The sequence below is a fragment of the Cricetulus griseus genome (genome assembly GCF_003668045.3).
Source record: "Cricetulus griseus strain 17A/GY chromosome 1 unlocalized genomic scaffold, alternate assembly CriGri-PICRH-1.0 chr1_0, whole genome shotgun sequence".
NCBI classification, from domain to species: Eukaryota; Metazoa; Chordata; class Mammalia; order Rodentia; family Cricetidae; genus Cricetulus; species Cricetulus griseus.
In genome coordinates this window covers 75,541,590-75,550,436 of record NW_023276806.1, presented here as the reverse complement: position 1 = coordinate 75,550,436, position 8,847 = coordinate 75,541,590, and positions in this window count along the sequence as shown.

The following is an 8,847-nucleotide window of genomic DNA, read 5'->3' as shown; positions in this document are numbered from 1 at the left end:
ATGTTCATAGAAGCATTATTTGTAATAGCTAGAACCTGTAAGCAACCTAGATGTCCCTCAACTGAAGAATGGATAGAGAAAATGTGGTACATTTACACAATGGAGTACTACTCAGCAGAAAAAAATAAAACAATGGAATCTTGAAATTTTCAGGAAAATGGATGGAACTCTAAGAAACCATTCTGAGTGAGGTAACCCAGACACAAAAGACAAACATGGTATGTACTCACTCATATATGGATTTTAGACATAAAGCAAAGGATTACCAGCCTATAATCCACACTGCCAGGGAAGCTAGGAAATAAGAAGGGCTGTAAGAAAGAGATACATGGTCCCCCAGAGAAGGGGTAAAGGACAAGATCTCTTTAGCTAACCAGGGGCATGGGGAGGAGAGAGGGAGTTAGAAGAAAGAGAAGGAGAGGAGGGGAGAGGAGGACACATGAGAATTGAGTCAGGTGAAGAATAGAGGAGAGCAAGAAAAGAGATACCTTAATAGAGGGAGCCATTATAGGTTTAAAGAGAAATCTGGGACTAGGGAAATGTCCAGAGATCTACAAGGATGATACCAATTAATAATCTAAGCAGTAGTGGAGAGGCTACCTTAAATGCCCTTACCCTATAATGAGATTGATGACTACCTTATATGCCATCCTAGAGCCTTCATTCAGTAGCTGATGGAAGCAGAAGCAGACACCCACAGCTAATCACTAAGCTGAACTCTGGAATCCAGTAGCAGAGAGAGAGGAGTGATTAGCAAAGGGGTCAGGACCATGCTGGAGAAACCCACAGAAACAGCTGACATGAACAAGGGGGAGCTCATGGACCCCAGACTGATAGCTGGGAAACCAGCATAGGACTGTCCCTGACCCCTGAATGTAGATGTCAGTTTGGATGTCTGGTTCATGGGCCCTCTAGTAGTGTATCAGTATTTATCCCTAGTACACGAATGGAGTTTGGGAGCCCTCTCCACATAGAGGGAAACTCTCTCAGATTAGACACACAGGGGAGGGCCTAGTCCCTGCTCCAAATGATATGGCAGACTTTTAAGATCCCCATGGAAGGCCTCACCCTCCCTGGGGAGCAGAAAGGAGATAGGATAGGGGATAGGGGGGGGGCAAGGGAAGAGGGGAGGGAGGGGTAACTTGGATTGACGTGTAAAACAAGCTTTTTTTCTAGTTCAAATTTTAAAAAAATAGAAAATAAAAAAGATTATCTGCCATGATCAAGTTGGCTTCATCCCAGAGATGCAGGGATGGTTCAACATACATAAACCAATAAACATAATGCACCACATAAACCTACTAGAAGACAGAAATCCATGTCACCTTAGATAAAGAAGTGACCTTTAACAAAAATCAAATATCCTTTCAAGATAAAAGTCCTGGAGAAACTAGATATACAAGAGACATACCTCAACAAAATAAAAGGCAACTTGCAGCAAGTCCACAACCAACATCATATTAAATAGAGAGAAACTCAAAATATTTCCACTAAAATCAGGAACAAGATAAGAATCTCCACTCTCCACACCTATCCAATAAAGTACTTGAAGTATTTTTTCATGTTCCTAAAATACTTTAATATTGCTCAGAAACCAAACCAAATCCTTTTATACATTGTAGCTTAAAATAAGATGTAGATAAATTAGTTAGTTGAGCAGTTTAATATAAACTGTAGGTCTAGTTTTTTTGATCATCTAACATTCAGACTTTATATTTTAAATGGATGACGCCATATGATGGTACATATGCCATCATACCATGCCATAGGGACCTAAATATGGTGCTTTCACAGTTTATGCCCTTCTGATTCAAATTGAATTATTGAGTAAGCATTGTCCATTATTAAAATCTGTACCATTCTTAATAGTTCCTACCTAAGTTCATTCACTACTTATTTTTTCTTTTTTTTATTTAGGGAATACTTTATTAGTTTTTGTATTCAAACCCACATAGATAAGACCTTACATATTTAATAAAGTGCCTTTCCCCTGTACAAATGGAAAAAAATTAAGTTCAACATATCTAGACCAATATGGCTGTTAATTTCGATACAATGCCAACTCAACTTGTTAAACTCGGATACTTTTTTCCAAAGTTGACAGAACAGCTAAAGTTTCCAAAAATTCAAATTATATATGTATATACATATATATTTATATTTATATAAAAAGACCAATAATAGCAGTATGTTATGCATCAATAGCAGCAACAGCTTTTCCAGGTTCTGCAGTCATTTGAACAAAATTGTAGACACATCCAGCACACTCCATTTAAAAAACAACAACAACAACAACAAAAAGTAAAAAACAAAATCCCAGAAAACAGCACAGTTCTGTTACTCTTGTGGTACCTGGCACCATTTTTTTTTAAATTAGCTTCTCAGTCATCATCTGGAAGGAAACCATTCTGAGCAACATCATTAAAAATAGCTCTGATAAAGCATGGTCACTACTATGTATCATAAAGCAGGTCCACATATGAGTGAGTACATATCATGTTTGTCTTTTTGTGATTAGATTACCTTGCTCAGAATGGTTTCTTTGAGTCCCATCCATTTTCCTGCAAATTTCAAGATTCCATTTTTTTTTTTCTGCTGAGTAGTACTCCATTGTGTAAATGTACCACATTTTCTCTATCCATTCTTCGGTTGAGGGGCATCTAGGCTTCTTCCAGTTTCTGGCTATTACAAATAATGCTGCTATGAACATGGTAGAACAGATGTCCTTGTTATATGAATGTGCTTTTTTTGGATATATACCTAGGAGTAGAATTGCTGGATCTTGTGGTAGACTCATTCCCATTTTCCTGAGGAGTCGCCATACTGATTTCCAAAGTGGCTGTATAAGTTGGCACTCCCACCAGCAGTGGAGGAGTGTTCCTCTTTCTCTGCATCCTCTCCAGCATAAACTGTCATTGGTATTTTTGATTTTAGCATTCTGACAGGAGTAAGATGGTATCTCAGAGTTGTTTTGATTTGCATTTCCTTGATGGCTAAGGATGTTGAACACTTTCTTATGTGTTTTTCAGCCATTTTAGATTCCTCTATTGAGAATTGTCTATTTAGTGCTGTACCCCATTTTTGAATTGGATTGTTTGGTTTTGGGAGAGTAGCTTCTTGAGTTCTTTGTATATTTTGGAAATCAGCCCTCTGTCAGATGTGGGGTTGGTAAATATCTTTTCCCAGTCTAAGGACTGTCGTTTTGTCTTGCTAACTATTGGTCTACCTGTCTATTTTTGTGCCAATACCAAGCTGTTTTCAGGACAATAGCTCTGTAATAGAGCTTAAAGTTAGGGATGATGCCTCCAGAAGTTCCTCTATTGTACAGCTATGTTTTGGCTATTCTGGGTCTTTTCTTTCTCCATATAAAGTTGAGAATTGTTCATTCAAGGTCAGTGAATAATTTTGTTGGGCTTTTGATGGGGATTACATTGAATCTGTTGATTACTTTTGGCAAGACTGCCATTTTTACTATCTTGATCCTGCCTATCCAAGAGCATGGAAGATCTTTCCATTTTCTGGTATCTTCTTTAATTCCTTTCTTTAGAAACTCAAAATTCTTATGGTACAGGTCTTTCACATTTTTGGTTAGTGTTACTCCAAGGTATTTTATGTTGTTTGTAGCCATTGTAAAGGGTGATGCGTCTCTGATTTCTTTCTCCACCAATGTGTCATTCGTATATAGTAGGGCTACAGATTTTTGTTTGAGCTAATCTTGTATCCTACCACTTTGCTAAAGGTGTTTATCAGCTGTAGGTGTTCTCTGGTTGAGTTTTTCGGGTCACTTATGTAGACTATCATATCATCTGCAAATAGTGAAAGTTTGACCTCTTCCTTTCTGATTTGTATCCCCTTGATCTCTGTAGGGAAAGCTGTAGCCACACCTTCTTAGGGGCTGGCTACAGGTGTGCCTGACCAGGCTTGTGAGGGCATGGTCAGAGTGACATAGTGGGACTGTGTTTTCGGTTTCGGTTTCTCTTTGCTGCTTGCTGTACAGACCTCTACCACGCCAGCTGGCTAGGTTGCTCTGTAAGTAAGGCTTTTCCCTATTAAATACCCTTATATTTCTACCTGACTCCGTATTGGTAATTTCTCACAATATCTGGTTGTCAGAAGCAGGATATTGGAAACCTACACCCCATTTGGGACAGGCTGTGGGTTCCATCGGGCCTAGGCCGGGAAAGCGCCCTCTCTCCACAGGCGTTCCCGGCTAGCAGCAGACCTGCTGCCGCTGAGCTGCTCAGAACCATCCACCCAGCTCGGAGACAGTTTCTAGCTGCCTAGAGTCCAGGTAGGCCTCAGCTTTCAGCAGAGGCTTCCCCTGGCCTGAGGGAAAGCCGAATCTGTTTCAGTGGATGCAGCCGCAAGACCGTATACTCTCTAAGATAAGCACAGCCGCTTTTGTGACCTCTCTCCACCGCTGACAGACTGCTGCCAAACGCCTCAGAATAACTGAACTCCTGTGCTACCTGCTGGTCAAATATATTTACTGCATCTGGAATAGAAATCAGGTAAAATTATAGCGGAATATTTATCATTTGCTAAAATTGGTAATATTTTTGCTTATTACGTGAATTCACTGTTTGAGGAGGATGTTAATGTGCCAATTACTGGCCTATATGCCATAATGGCAGTTAGCTTGCTGGTACAAATAGTATTACTAGCCAGAGGACTCAGGAATAGGGATAAGGATAACCTCACCACCTACTTACAGGAAATAACAGCTTTACGATTAGGTCAGACCACAATTGTGCAGCAAGTGGAACAGAAATTGGATGATAAGCTTGGCTCTGTGTCCAATACACTAAAGACAGAGCTGTATGATGAGATGCAGCGTATTTATGATAAGATAAACACAGAGAGAGCCTCCATGTCTGAGGCCTTAGAGGCTAGGCTGTCAGAAGACCATGACCAGCTAAAAAATATCTGTAGCCAGCTAGAAACTCAGATAGGCAATGTTACCCAGCAACTAGATGCAACGGTGCAAAATACCCAGCATAGGGTTGAAGAATTGGACAATGCCATTCAATCAGTTTTTGAAGCATCCAAGGTAGCAGACAGATTACATAGGTCCATATGGTCGATTGCTGAGGACTCAAAATCAGCAAATCATAACCTGGAATTTAGACTCCAATACCTAGAAGGCAGTTTCCATGCCATCCAGATGCTGCCTAAGGATGATCGTATTAAAGACCTAGAAAAACATGTAGCTGAGCAGTTAGAGCAATTTACAGATTCACTAACGTGCTTGGAATCTTTTATGATTAAGGAGATTGAAACTTTTCAAAAGGATATCATTGCTAGGCTTAAAGATCATTGGGATGCCTCAGAAGCAGAATCACTCCAATCCCAGGCACCTACTCCACCCAGGTATCGTGACTATTCTTCTAAGGTTGTTACTCGTACACCATTAGTGTACCCAGCTACCATGGTAGAAAAGCCAGCTTCTAAGAAACACCCTCATGGACGAATGGCTTATGAATGGCAACATATACAGCTGAAGGATCTTAAGAATATTAAAGAATCAGTTGTCTCATATGGTCTCCATAGCCCATACGTAAAACAGCTATTACATTCATGGGCAACCTTTAACAGGGTGACACCCACAGATTGGGAACAATTGGTAGCAGCTGTACTTGAGAATTCATGCCAAATCCAGTGGAAGGCATTAGTAAGGGAAGAGGCAAAGCTCCTTGAGCGCCAGGGCATAAAGGAAGGTTTTGAAGCCCCTCTAGATAAGCTTCTTGGTCAGGGTATTTATGCTGACCCACAGGTTCAGGCTGAATATGATGACGATATACTGTCTCTATGCAGGAAAGCAGCATTAAATGCCTGGGATAAGGTTCGTGAGCCAGGAGAACGCCTAGAAGCTTATACCAGAATAGAACAGGGACCTACAGAACAGTTCCAGGACTTCTTACAAAGGTTAACTAGGGCAGTAGAATTACAGGTAACAGATCCAGAAACAAGACAATCAATTATATATACAATAGCTTATGAAAATGCAAACCCTATGTGCAAAAGAATACTTTTGCCTTTAAAGATCAGATCAGCTCCATTAGAAGAATGTGTTTTGTATGCAGCCAACATTGACTATAATGTGCAAGATACTGAGCTTGGGTAGGAGAAGCCATCTCCAAAGGTTTAAAACGGCAACAGGAAATTCAAAGGTCTAGAGGTGAGGATGTAAGGGCTTGGCAAGGAGAGGCACCTTACAGAGGTCAACATAGATACCAAGAGGCTAGAGGTTAATACTACTATGAACCAGAACCTTGGGTAGGAAGAGCCTTCCCCTGGAGACCACGAAGGCTCCAGGAACCTAGATATTTCAACTGTGGTAAAATGGGACATACTAAGAGAAATTGTAGACAAATGAATTCTAACAATGCCTCATATGGAAGGCCACTGCCTTCTGGATTGTGTAGAAGATGTGGTAAGGGCAGACACTGGACCAATGAATGTAGATCGACCAGGGACATACAAGGAAATCCCTTAAGGTCGGGAAACCTCGAGGGGGGACTCAAGAAGGCCCCCACATCGAGAAAGGTAAGGTCATTCCCAATAGCAGTGGAAGACAATCTCTCACAGGAACAATAGATAGTTCTTTGCCTATTGTGAAAAAAGATACTGCTCTAGATGGTAGTTTGAATAGTGATGAAGAATCTAGTGTGAATGGACATAATGAGAAACGAATATTTTGGCAAGCTTCTATTAATGATAAAAGGCCTCAGTTGAAAGTGAAAATTAATAATAAAGTTATTTATGGCTTAGTGGACACTGGGGCGGATGTAACTATTATTACTCAAAAGTGTTGGCCTCAGAAATGGCCTCTTAGAGAGGCAAATGTACAATTTTTAGGAATTGGAACTCTATCTAGAGTTCGACAGAGTGTTAACTCAGTGGTCTGCATTGGACCGGAAGGACAGAAAGGGATACTGAAACCATACGTGGCAGATATAGCTATAAATCTCTGGGGTCGTGATCTCTTACAGCAATGGAATACTCAGATTAATATTCCTCCAGTGTCAGATACAAATTATGTACAATCTTTAGATAGTAGAAAAGATCTGGTAAGACGCTATGGAAAACGGTTACCAACCATCCATGCTGTACAGAAACTAGGTACAAATGATGGACCTTCAGAGGAGCCAAAGGCCCTGCCATTGAAGTGGCTTACAGATGAACCAGTTTGGGTAGGACAATGGCCTATGACCTCTGAGAAGCTAGAGGCTTTAGAAAAGTTAGTACAGGAACAGCTAGACGCTGGACATATAGAGGAATCTACCAGTCCTTGGAATTCTCCTGTATTTGTCATCAAAAAGAAGTCAGGTAAGTGGAGAATGCTGACAGACCTGAGAGCTATAAATAAGGTAATTCAACCAATGGGCTCTCTGCAACCTGGAATGCCATTACCTTCCTTAATACCTAAAGGATGGCCTATCATAGTCATTGATCTAAAAGACTGTTTTTTCACAATACCGTTACAGGAAAATGATAGAGAAAAATTTGCATTTACTGTACCAACTCTTAATAATTCACAGCCAGTTAGGAGATATCAGTGGAGGGTTTTGCCACAAGGAATGCTAAATAGCCCTACTTTGTGTCAACACTTTGTACAGCAACCTTTGGGAATAATTCGTAAGAAATTTTCACAATCTCTTGTTTATCATTACATGGATGATATTCTTTTATCAGATTCTAATAAGGAAACTTTGGAACGTATGTTTGAAATGGTGAAGGAAGTTCTGCCTCGTTGGGGATTACAAATTGCCCCAGAAAAGATACAAAGAGGTGTATGGGAAGCTGTAGCCACGCCTTCTTAGGGGCTGGCTACAAAGAGGAGATTCTATTAACTATTTAGGTTACAAGATAGACTTACAAAGAATCAGACCTCAAAACGTACAAATTAGGAGAGATCAGTATCAAACTCTTAATTCTCTTCAGAAATTATTAGGGGAAATTTCTCAATTACAGACGATTATTGGTGTAGAAGGACATGACTTAAAGCATTTAAAAATGGCCCTTAAAGGTGATAAGGACCTAAATAGTCCGAGAATATTATCTGCTGAGGCAGAAAAAGAATTACAATGGGTAGAAAACAGAATATTGGATGTGCATGTAGATCGGATAAACCTTGATTTAGACTGTATTCTGGTTATCTTGCCATCCAGAGAATACCCTTCTGGAATTCTGATGCAAAGGGAAGACACTATATTGGAATGGATATTTCTGCCACATAAACAGAATAAAAAGTTAAAGACATATATAGAAAAGATTTCTGATTTGATTTTAAAGGGTAAATTAAGACTTCGTCAGCTGACTGGAAAAGATCCAGCAGAAATTATAGTACCTTTAACTAATGAAGAAATTTCCTCCTTATGGAAAGATAATGAATATTGGCAAATAGCTCTTACTGACTTTTTGGGAACAATTAGCAACAACTATCCCAAAACTGACAGAATTAAATTCATAAAAAAGACAGTCTGGATTCTTCCACGTATTGTAAGACAAACTCCCATTTCTGGAGTTCTTACCTTCTACACTGATGCCAACAAATCAGGTAAGGCAGGTTATAAAGCAGGTGAGGTAAGTAAAGTAGTTCAAAGTCCATATACATCTGTACAGAAGGCAGAATTATATGCAATTCTCATGGTACTTATGGATTTTACAGAACCTCTTAATATAGTTACTGATTCTCAGTATGCAGAGAGAGTCGTGTTACATATTGAGACTGCAGAATTTGTTCCTGATAATACAGAATTAACTTCTCTGTTTTTACAATTACAGGAAACTATCAGAAACAGAATTAATCCTATATACATTACACATATCAGATCCCATACAGGT